This window comes from Rhinolophus sinicus, linkage group LG14 (genome assembly GCF_036562045.2).
Source record: "Rhinolophus sinicus isolate RSC01 linkage group LG14, ASM3656204v1, whole genome shotgun sequence".
NCBI lineage: Eukaryota > Metazoa > Chordata > Mammalia > Chiroptera > Rhinolophidae > Rhinolophus > Rhinolophus sinicus.
In genome coordinates, this window is record NC_133763.1 from 39,611,807 (window position 1) to 39,624,537 (window position 12,731).

The following is a 12,731-nucleotide window of genomic DNA, read 5'->3' on the forward strand; positions in this document are numbered from 1 at the left end:
AAGTCAGACTGAGAAAGACAAATACCATATGATCTCACTTATATGTGGAATATAAAGAAAAAAAATAATAAGTGAACAAATAAAACAGAAACAAACCCGTAGATACAGAGAACAAACTGGATGGGAGGGGTGTTGAGGGCTGGGTGAGAAAGGTGAAGGGATGAAGAAATACAAATTGGCTTTACAAAGTTACAAAACAGTCACGGGGATATAAAGTACAGTATATGGGGAATATAGTCAATAATATTGTGAAAACAATGTATAGTGTTGGGTACTAGACTCGTCGGGGGATCACTTCATAAATTATATACATGCACATGTCTAACCACTGTGCTGTACACCTAACTCTAATATAAAAATAATCATAGGGATATATAGTACAGCATAGGGAATATAGCCAATAATATTCTAATAACTATGTAGTGTCAGATGGGTCATCAGCTTATTGGGGTTATTACTTTGTGAGGTATATAAATGTCTAATTGCTATGTTGTTTTGTACACCTAAAACTAATAAATAATAAATACAATAAGATGATAATCGAATAATCAGAGTAAGCAGATGGCTATTGGATTGAATATTTGTGAATTTATAGGGGACCTTAACATGAGCAGTATCAGTGGTTATCCCTCTTTTCACAGCACATCAGTGAAAAGGTAAAAGAAAATTAATGTTTATCCTTATGACAAGATACTAATTTCTTAAAAATGTAAAGTCACTTTCCTTTAAACGATACAATATCTGAGATTCACTTCAAAAATGAGAAAGTCAGTTTTCATGTAAATATCATCAGCTATGGATTTTCCTCTGACACCAAATTAAAAACAATAATGTATGTAATGGACTAGTTTTTCCCCTTATGAAACCTTGCTGCTATCAGAGTAACGTGAGAAAAGGAAAAATAAAGTTAAAAGTCCCACAATAATGGGGAAGCTTTTCATGCATAGACAATATATACATAGTTTTTTTTTCCTCCAAATAGTTACATAAAATCTGTGAGGGATGCATTGTTTGTCTTCTTTTCCAGATTACATTTGGAGGACCTGTGACAGAAAGTCATTAAGTCACACAGAAAGTCTGGGGCTGAGCGAAGCAAGACTCCTAGGTATTCTGTTAGCTAACCTCCTGTTATTTCCAATCAACTATGGTCCTTCTCACTTTTTTGTCCATCTGACTTTCAGAGTCCACCAATTTATTGATCTGATATTTATGAATAATGCCATGGCTTTATGTAGCATCCTCTCTTTGGTGCTTGAAGGAGAAGAGTAAGAGCTGTCCTCCCCACCTCATATGCCAGTGCAAGGGAGCTCTGGGATCTCTAGCCTTACTACAAAAAATGTCTTGCTTTTAGTCCTACTTACCTTGTATATATTTAATTCCAAGCATTTGCACTCTCTCCCCACATTCATGGGATCTGTACCCACTTGCTTACATCATCATCTATGAATTCACATTATATTTTCACTAACAGAGATGGTTTTTTAAAAATTTAAAAATTTTTGACCAAACCCAAACAACCAATTATCTAATCTATATACACAATTTCAAATGGCTGTCTTACAGAAGATGCTGAAAAAAACGTTGACGGCATGATTTATAATATATCCCCTACCCTGTTAGGGAGGTTGAGATAAAAATGTTACATGGTTTCAGAGCTTCCATAAAAATAGATAAATATTTAGCAAGAAAAAAAAAAGCTAATTTCCTTTACCCTTAGTGGTAGAGAGAATGGGCATTTTGTTCAGCTAGTTTGGTTTTATGCACTCTTATGCTCAAGTTGAAAAATATAAATGTTCAATAATAAAGTAATGATAACAGTCATATTCCATTTTCACTTTCTATCTTATTAGCTCCAGGTAGGTAATTTCACTATGTATATAAATCATTAGTCTTCATCAACTACTCAGTTCTCTAGTTATCTTAGGCTCCCAAGCAGTTTTATTTTGCTAAGAGCCATTCCCGAATGTCTCCAGAGCGATGACAGGGGTGAGGGAGAATTCAAATTAGCTTCAAGGTACATTTACTTCTATTATTCAGAAATAATACCCCTGTGACATACAGACTATTCCCTAGTCAAATACTAATTTACAATTGCCCTGTATCAGTATAACCAGCATGTACTGCTAAATCTTTTCTGACAAGGTTTGATTTCAATAATACAAAACCGAGCATTTTTGGTGATTCCAACCTGCTTAGTAAAAAACAAAAACAATTTCCCCCATAATTTAAAAAAGGTAACCAAGAACAGTTTTCAGGGAGGAGCTCAGAAAGAAAGTCTATGTAATGAGCAGAATTCCCCAAATGAAGCCAAATGAAACACCAAGAGCTTCAAGGGTTTTATTGATTTACTAAGGCACTTCTGTCAGAAAAGTTATGAAAAGAAAATTAATTATAATCACTAGACCTTGGGCAAGCCATTTAAAGATTAGGGGTCTTATGTGATGTTTGGAATCCTTTGCTTCTAATGTTTAATGTTAGTGTTTCCACAACTTTCATGTTCCTGCAAATATATATTGCAAGTATTTATGACACAATTAAGTCCAGAATACCTTTTTTTTTTGTTGAAGAACGAATGAAAAACTATAAATGGAATGAATAAAACAATAATGTGTTGTTTTTTTCTAAGACTTTCTTGATTTTTCCCTATATTTTGCTATGTAAAGTGCATAATTATAATGTGAAGGTAAGTTGGGAAAAATGAAACTCTATGATTTTCTATTCCCCTTCCAGCTCTAAAAGTGTATATAATATTATAGTGCAAGCAAAAGCAAATAAATAATACAACTTCTGTGCCTGTCACATAATAGGTGCTTGATAAATATTTGTTGAATTAATGCTAAAACTCCTAGTGGGCAGAACCTGAGAATAAAAAGGAACAGGAAGATAAGGTTAGAATTGTCTCACTCAAAGTAGTGCCCGGTTCATGCCAGTTAGGAAAAGAACAGTGCCTCTTTGTGTAGCTCTCAGTCTTTGGTGGTCTCTTAGCAGCCCCAGCTCCACCAGTAGATGGAAACTCTTACAGAGCAGTACCCGATATACCTCATTTTATATACTGTATTTGCCGATATGTGAGTCAATGAGTGACATATTTAGACCTCATCTTAAAGAGCCCAGTGACTGGATTATCCTTTGAACCTCTGAAATTTTGGCTGGGCTCATGAAATGCATATCTGGAGAGCTTGTTAGCTCCTGGGTGGAAAGAGGTGAGAGGATTGGGTGTACTACCATAGGCAGTTAAGAGATGAGGCATTCAGACATTGTGTCCTGTTGTTTCCTTGGAGCAGATGTCAGGGCTCAAACTGCTCTGCAGGGTGTCACCATCCTCTGGGGAGCTAGTGTGTGGAGAACGAACGTCTGGGTCAAGTAAACCCTTACTTCTCACCAACCCATGCTCCTTATCATTCACTATATGACAAACATCAAGCAGTGTTAGGAAAACTGACGAGGTTATTTGATTCTGAAAATAAGTGGCCTCACATGTTTTTCAGACAGCCACGTTCATGTTTGGCATTTCAGTCAAATTTTTAATGCACAAAGGGACACAACTATATCTCCTTGTTTTTTGTTAACCTTCCTAGAAATAAAACAGGTACTTAAATGTGTGTCTTTAATTTGGGATTCCTATGAATCCAAGGGTCTTTCTGTGTGGCTCTACCCCTAAAACTATTGAATACAGCTCCGACTCCTAATGGAGGACTTTGTTCAAAGAGGTCTTGGAGCGATGGTTCTCAATCTTGGCGGCATATTAGAGTCCTCTGGGAGGTTTTAAAAATGCAGATGTTCAAGACACATCCTAGACTATTCAAATCCGTGTTTCGTCACTTGGGATCCAGTCATCGATATTTTTTAAACTTGTCAGTGATTCCAATGTGAAACCAAGGTCGGAAAGTTCTATTTTTAGCGTATATCATATGTCTGGTGAAAGGATACCATGATTATATAATCATGTATTATATACACACATGTATATATTTGTGTGAGTTTCCTGCTAACGAAATAGAGAATTTAAAACTTTTTTCAATTCTCACTTACAAATGTGCCTATCACAGAGAGGTAAGTAACATTTTTTTTTTTTTTTTGCAACATGTAAACAATATATTAAGTATATACTTTTCAGTGCTAATGTAGAGTATTTGCATTGTCTTGGTAGAAATCCAGTACCCAGATATTTTGGGATCACCTTTATTTAAAGATTGCAACAACGGAATTAACCTCAAATTTTGCATAAATCAATTCTTGAATACTTTCTGCTGTTATGTGACACTGGGGGAAGCTGATTTAGATAAAAATAGATGCTAACCAATGGATTTGCTTGCTGCTATTTAAAAAAAAACATATATCAGCAACCACAAAGGCAGTATCATCAAATCATGGGAATTAATCAATTATTTCAGGTCGCTTGATGCAGATTCAAGTTTGAAGGCATGCTAATGGCAATATACCCTCTTTACAACTAATCCTGGTTTTCTCCTCTGACGTTATTTCTTTGGGCTGCAGCACAGGACTCGATTATTCATCAATTACTGAATCAAAGACTTATGAAGTCTGTGCTTTGTGTTGGGCTTTTTATATATGATATTTGGATTTTAAATAAATAAACAAAGAAAAAGGCATTTCTATTTTACATAAGACACTTTGAATCTAGCAGAGGAATTCGCAGCTATTTTCACTAAATATATTTCTGCTCCTGCTAAGATGCTAAGGCTTTCGCATAAGGAAGACACTAAGATGATTCTGTATTAACTAGAAGTAAAGCCTCCCTTTGTGGTTGCCCTAGAGAGCTCCAGTCACTAGTGAAGTCAAACATGAGTATTTCACAATCTCACTCTGAAATAACGTGGCACCAGAACTATATTCATGTATGTGAATAAGCCCCTAAAGAAAGCTGCTAATTGCATACATAGCATATGATTTAAATAGAAGGAATTACAAAACCTTATCATATTTTAAGGGTGTGAAAACACAAGAAACTTGGTTATGATTTTTTTCCCCCAAAAAAAGATACTCTAATATGGAGGAATGGCTTAGAACTGATTGAATGAAAACCAACTTGGTTTTTAACTCTATTTGAAAAAAACTTAAATCACCAGCATCTTCTCAGCCTACATTTCTACAAAAAGCAGGAAAGATTCTCACAATGAATAAAAGCTCTCTGAAGTGTCAAAATGTGCAATGTCAGTGTCACAAGCAGAGTTTAAAAATTAGCATAAACAGATCTAATTTGGAGCAAGGAGGTTTTAATTATATTAAGTTATAATTTTTAATTGTGATATATAATTTACCCTTATTTTGGATGTCTTTAATCATATATGTGTGTGTGTTTGATAAATAGAAATACATGCGAACACTAAAATGCATGTGCATAAAATTTAAGAGGGAACGTGTTATTATTATGTCATCCAGATAAAGGAAATCTTGAAAACAACATTTAGGTACTTTGCTATCTGTCCCATAACCAATAAGTGGTGGGTCCAAAGACAGAGAGTTGATCAGCTCTCACAAAAATTATCTGGAAAGGATAAAAAGTGGTAGAAGTCACTTTAGGCTTCTTTTAAAGGTCCATTTTCCAAAGGGAGTTAAGATTCTTAGAGCATCTCATGGCGCTTGTGATAACCATCACCCCTTCCAATTTGTTAATATTGATAGATTACAGTCTACATATTTTAGGGCACTAGAGAACACGAGCCTATGACTACAATGAAAGGTGGGCATTTTCTGTCTGAAATTTGACATACACTAAGGATGCTTTCATTATAACATAGTGTAATAAAGACTGCACACTTTACAGGCTAAATGTGTGCATTAGAACCTCCAGATGAATAATACAATGGTGGTGTAAGGAATTGCTTTATCCATAGAGGCAAAAACTGGTAACTACTACTTTTAAAGTCCAAAGAGAAAGCAGAGCATACAACAACCACTTTTAACCTTCTCCATGCACCAAATGAAAAGCAGGAAGAGGACTGAGAGAAATAAAAAGTCGAATGCCACACATATATGTGCCCACGTGTCTGTAACTCACCATTAGTGGCCTGCTCTGAACCAACTGTAGGAACATAAGGGAGCACAGGGAGGAAATCCCAAAACACCATTTGGTTTGTTTTCCTGAAGTGAGTCTTCTGCTATTGGCATGTTGGGTCCCCTCAAAACCTTAGGAATGACCCAGTTAAAATACTAGTTCCTTTTATCTGGCTGAGGGGATTGAGAATGCTATAGAGAGGAAGAATGCATGCTGTCTCTTAGAGCAGTGCTTCCCAAATATTAGGATGCCTACAGATGCCCTGGAATCTTGTAAAGATGCAGTTGCTGTGTTAGGAGTTCTGAACTGGGTCCCCAAGATTCTGCCTTTCTAGCAGACTCCTGATGATATCTACGCTGCTGGTATTTAGACACTTTGATTAGCCCAGTTTTAGAGCATAAAATGATCTGAGACACAGGCAGGCAGCCAAAACACGACCCGAAAAGAACAGTTTGGTTTTAGGTTGAAAAAAAAAGGGAGCTGGTTATAGGATTAGCGCTCCCCTAAAAGAAAATTGTGCCATTTGTTAATATCAGGTGTTTCTTTTCTATAATTTAAGAGTAACATTATTTTTAAAAGCCAGTATCTCTTCCTATAAAGTAAGTGTAAACAGCAAGAACAATTGAGCACAAATGCATTCTCTCTCTAACTTATTCAATGCAACCAATTGTCAGTATGTGAATTATCTATTTTTCTCATAACTATGGGATGTCTAAGACCAATTGCTTATGTCATACTAGCTTTCCAAAAATAGTGCTTGAGCTTCAACCCTGCTACCTGGCAGTGTGTGCAGAATACACAGCAAATACAGATATATTTATAGCATAGCTGCATGTATATATAATTAGGAAGGGAGGTTTTCTGAGGGAGAAAGAAATAACTATATTTGAAAGACAAAATTATATACACAGACATATATGTGTGTGCATTTTATATACATATAAAACTATATATATATATATATATATACATATATATAATGTACACACATATATATCTGTGTATATAATTTTACTATAATAATATTTTACCAAAGCTCCACTACTAAGTCCATAATGAAAACTTTGGAGAAGTCAAAACAGTTTCAGTAGATGAATAACTGAACCGAGACTCCAGACACTGCTATTTCAGGGTTCCCTCTAACAGCCAATTGTGTAACCATGGGCAGGTCTTTGAACATTTCTAGACTTTTCTTTCTCTGGAAAATGAAGGATCTGAGATACGTGATCTTTACGTTTACTCCCAGTTCTAAAATTTTATGGATTAAAAACAATAATAAGTGGATATCCTTTAAAAACTTCTCTTCTGAGCTGACCTCTCTTTCTCTAAGCAGATAAGTACTGTTACTTTCTCTCTTGTTGGGTAGTCTGGCCCATCTCTCATTAGTAGTAAGATGATATATATATTAAAAAAATGCTAATAATGACTTTGAGGCCTGATTTAGTTTGTATTTTCAAGATAAAAATGCCCATCAGTCCTTTCAATGGAAAGTAAATTGGTATTAGAAAAGCGATTGCTACAGGGGAAAAAGAAGGGTGGCTCTGCTATGGGCCTCAACCTCGATAAGTATCTTTAAAAGGTCCATTCAATGGAGAGATGCCTGGTGGGCAGAAACCAAGCAGAAATAAGATAGTAGCTTCTATTGTTAAGTGAATCCCTTATTACATCATTTACTTAAATAATAAAATGGAAAATGAGGTCAACTTCCTTTAAGAAAAATACCACTACCACGAGAATCTCTACATCCTCCTTAAACATTACCAAGTTATCTGCCAAGAGTATCTTTTGTTCTTATATGAACTTAAGACTCGTTGAGCATATGTGAGGCACAGTGCTAGATGTTGGGGTTCTGTAGATGAGTAAATAGCTTTTCCTGACCTGCAGGAATTCATTTATAAACTGACAGACACAGACACACAAAGGGAAAATGACATTTACTTAGTGTTTGTGACATGTCAGCCGCTTCTGGATCTGGCATATATTAGGTTATTTTAGCTTCACTGCTGCAACTCGGTGGAGTGGCATATGTACCCATTTGTCCAGTGAGGACCTTGAGACTCCAAGAGCTGAAGTAGCATGCCCAGCAAATAGTCGGTACAGCTGCGATTGGCACTCAGGGTTTTCTGACTTGCGCGCTTTCATTGCTCAGTGAGTACAGCACCACTCAGTCCACCAGATTCATTGTAATAGTCCACGATACTGACTGCAAGGAAACATGATAGAGATGAAACTAAATCTGCTTTCAGAAGCAGAGAAGACTTGACATTGTAGGCAACGGGTGGGTGAGTTGTGCGTCAAGGAAGGAGGATTTTGCCTGGAGGAAAAGGACATCACAAGCAACGGGAACAGTGTCATTTGTCAAGGTGATGACAAAGGCTTGAGCTGTACAACAAGAATAGCTTCAAATGCATTGAACTTTATAAAGCCTTTCTTCCCTTTTAACAAGAATGTTTTTGTCTTCGTCAGCTTGGGCTGCTATAACAAAATACTATAAACTGGGTGGCTTATAAACAACAGAAATTTATTTGTCACAGGTTCTGGAAACTGAAAGTCCCCAATCAGATTCCAGGATGATCACCTTCTGGTAAGGACCCTCTTGTGGGTTGCAGACTGTCAGAATCTCCTGTATCCTTACGTGGTGGACAGCAGAGCAAAGGAAGTACACTCTGTCATGACTTGTAAGAACACTAATCTCATTCATAAGGGGCTCATCTAATCCCAATTACTCCCCAAAGGCCCCACCTCCTAATGTCAGCCATTACATTGGGGGTAGTTTCAACATATGAATTTTGGGGGGAAGAGGAGAGATACGTATTCAGCTTTTAAAAAGTAAATGGGAGTGTATTTAATAAAATACAGATTTAGAAGACACCATTTTGAAAGATAGCGCATAGGACCTACTTTACAAAATACTGCTATTCATTCAATAAATACTCACTTTGTTCAGATAATGACAGTTTAATAAAATCTTGCATTTGTGAAAGAGTTTGTCATTTAAAAATATGTCTTTATTATAGTCACAACCATCTAGCAGATCATTGCAGGTATCATAATTCCTCTAATTTCAAGGTTCTTACCAATTTAGTGACAAGTAACAAGTGATTGGAGAATAACATAATATAACAAAAAGCAGGCTACTGAAATAGAAGATAGTAAGAATCCAATTTTCAAAAATTTGTATTATATACTGATAAAAACATACAGCACTTCTGAAATCACAAAATAAAATTTTGCCTGAAAAAATGAAGTTTTTCCTTACACAAGGGAAGGAGAGGCTCGAATGGGGTGATGACAATGGGTTTTGCAATACCAATATTCTCTTAGTGTTTACAAAATTCTATGGGATTTTTAAATTTGCCATTCAATGTTTTCAGAGATGAAACTCTGAAGTGCTACTTCTGCTTGGTACTGGTCTAGCTCTCTAAGTAATAACTGGCTAGCAGGCATGTACCTGAGAATCTTAACTTCATAACATTTTTCACTAAATTTGGGAAGAAACTTTTCACTCACCACATAATAATTTCATCTTGTAAACTGCATAGTGCTTCATAGAACATTCCCATTTAATAGCACATGGCTTCTTTTATAATGTAGTAAAGCTATATATTATAAATAAAACACCTATGTTCATCTGGGCTTTATAACATTTATATGGCTAAAACCCTTTTTCTTTTATTAGGAAATATGTGCTGATCCCTCTCCATCACATTTCGTCATTTTCATTAGCAATATAGTGCCCCATGCTCATGAAGTTGCTAACTCATTGCTAAAACAGGGAAAATATAAGAAATAACACACACAAAAAAATATCACTTAAAGAAATAATCATGCACAGTCTGAACTATATGTGAAATGAAATTAGCTTTGAAAGAGCCATTATATTGTGGTTCGGGAGCAGTGGCACAGGAGTATAGAGAATGGGTTTTAGAGCCAAACTTACCTGGATCCAAATATTAACTCTACAATTTACTAACTATAAAGACAAGTTGGAGTGTTAAATTCTCTGGGGAGCAGATGATGAGGTTAAATTTTAGCTTTTTGTGATGTCTTTTCTGATCCTACATCTTTTACTCCCACAATCTTCACTATACTTCTGTTTTCTCATAGAATCTAATTTATATTTCTATTTTAATACCCACCCATTTATCTTTTATATTCATTGTATGTCAAGGTCATGAACTAGACAATGAGATCTTTGAAGGCAGGGAGCATTTATCTTTTTATCATAAGTACTTAGCATAGTTATAGATACACAGTGCAGTAAAAATTCAAAAGAGTTCATTGAGTCAATGAAAATTGGAGCAGAATATTATTTTTAAATCTCCATTGTAATAAACTTTTCAGCAAAAGTCCTTGTATTTAAAAAAAGTTATTTTCAAAATTATCAAATAAACACTAGAAAATTCACCTATATATAAAGATCTCAATATATTTAACTTTCTACAAACACTTAATTCACAGAAAATATGTAACTTTCTTACAAGAAACAAGATTATTTTTCTCCTCTTGCTCAAAAAACTCAAACTTTACCACCACAGTTGTGCCAATTTCTATGCAGCAAAGTTTTAAACTTAGATGATTTTACAGACACCAGGAAATCATAGTTTTATTTTAAGTACACAAACGCATGACTTCCTTTACTTTCATTTGTGTATACATTATTATTTTATCTTAAAACATCTTTCTTGAGCCCCATCAATGTGGTCAACACAGTATGTGGCACTTGGTGGGATTAAAAAAGAGAATATGATTCAAGTGAAGTTCTCAGTCTGGTGAGGGGGGCAAAGATGTAAATAAACAGACCACAACCTTCCTGGTGTTATAATAGAGTTAGGTACATTACAATATAGAGGTAGAAATGCTGTAGTGACTGTAAAATGTCCTTTTTTTTTTTTTTTTTGGAACTGGAAAATAATTGTGAATTATGCTAATAGTGAAATCTAGGTCCCTGCTATTATAGCTGCCTTCCCTTTGAAATGCCTTTACTTTAATGGCTTTGTAGAATAAAGACTGTGACTATTGTAGATAAGCTCTGAATGGCAAACACTGATTTGAAAAAGGAAATGCATTACAGGGACATTGAGTATGCCAGTGCATTCAAACTGATTTTAGCAAATATTGAAACTTTATCTGACACCACAATGATCTAAACAAAATTATAGTACAATTACCTGTAATTAGAGAGTGAAATTTCTCGTGGAAAGCTTTCCTTTTGAGCCTCTGGAAACAATAGAGTTTTCATCTCTGCTTGGCAAAGAGTTATGATCTTTGTTTGGATAAATAATGTGTGGCATTTAAATAAGATCCTCTTTCCAAAACAGCCAATGGGGATTTGGGGAAAAAACAATTAGGCTGGCACTGACTAACTAATGTTAGTCTGCTTATATTTCACCACAGACAGCCCCTAAATCTCTTTCTAGGACAACATGTAGTGATAACTTGGAAAATATTTGTTTTTTTATTAGCAACCATCAGATTCCAGCACTGTCTCAACAATGTCAAGCAATCTTTATATTAAGATGGAAAAACACAAACTATGATGTTTTTAAGGAAGTCATTCTCTCAGCCTCAGTTTCCCCATATGAAGAGTGGGGTGATAAGGTTAAATGTAACCTCTGGGAAGTCATTCCAGAGGCACCTCTTCTCTTTTCCCTGCCAGTACTATCCACACTTAGATGCTTTCAGAGTACTTTGCTTATACCTTTATTTCCCTTGCCTGACCCAGTATAACAATGGAGAAATTTACGTCAGCAACCCAGGGAAATTCTCAACCTCCTTCCTCAATCTCCCTCATCCCACATAAAAATGTGTAGGGGGATAATTTTCTGAAATATTAACCATTAATTCTCCTCATAGTTCTATGTTCTCCCTTCCATGATGCAATCAGGTTCATTTATTGCTCCAGGAAATTGAAGAAATAGATTTCAGTTTCAAAAACTTAGGTTTTCCTAAATTTAGAGCCAGGAGGTATCAGAACATAAATGTAAGGTGTTGCTATAATAAATAGATGCCGTCTATGCTGGGAGCAGAGAGGAGAAAGGAAGAAAAGAACTATGAGTTAGACACCTGTCTATATCCTCTAGGACATATTTGAGTGCTGGGTTGACTTGTGTATCTACTCTCCCAGATAAACTGGGAAAACGTTAAGGAACTTTTTTAGAACAGAAGAAATGGTGGAGTGGATGTGTAAGCGTGGTACTCGACATGGTCTTCCTGAACCCCAGGAGAAGCAGAGTGTTTCAGCTGCACCAGGCAGTGGCACGGATGTGGCATCATGATCTGTGGGACTCTAGTAGTCTGGCTTCCTGGACCCAGAGGAAATAGCAGTGACTAATCTTCTCTGCGTCTTACCAACCTTTGGGGTGCAGCTCACTGCCTCCCTCTTTCAATGACCAGGTTGGAAGTAGACAGCTGCTCTTTGAAATATTCACAGCACTTTATCATACTTTATGTTGAACACTTGTCACCTTTTCTCATTGAGTAGATCACACATTCCTTAAAGGCTGAATCCTATTTTATTTTTATATCCTCATTGAGTACTCAATCAACATTTGCTAAAGTAGTGATCAAATTAATCTGTATTTGATCATCAATTAGAAAACAGCCCTGATGGAAAATATGAAGATGAGGCAAAATTGAAACCAGGTGAATACAAAAGGCATTTTTTGAATGGTGATAATGTTAAAGTCAAACAAACGAAATAGAAATCAAC

General features: G+C 35.7%; 1 long non-coding RNA gene across 3 annotated transcripts in view; it reads right to left on the reverse strand.

Annotated features, from left to right (window-relative positions):
* LOC141568474 (uncharacterized) overlaps positions 1-12,731 on the reverse strand; it is a 188,904-nt gene that overhangs the window by 46,321 nt on the left and 129,852 nt on the right. For 2 of the 3 annotated variants that reach the window (XR_012491619.1, XR_012491621.1), the window contains one exon: positions 7,872-8,222. The exons of the other annotated variant lie outside the window; for it this stretch is intronic. This is a non-coding gene — a long non-coding RNA (uncharacterized LOC141568474). Of the gene's footprint in view, positions 1-7,871; positions 8,223-12,731 lie in introns of those variants that run through there. 3 annotated transcript variants of the gene reach the window in all.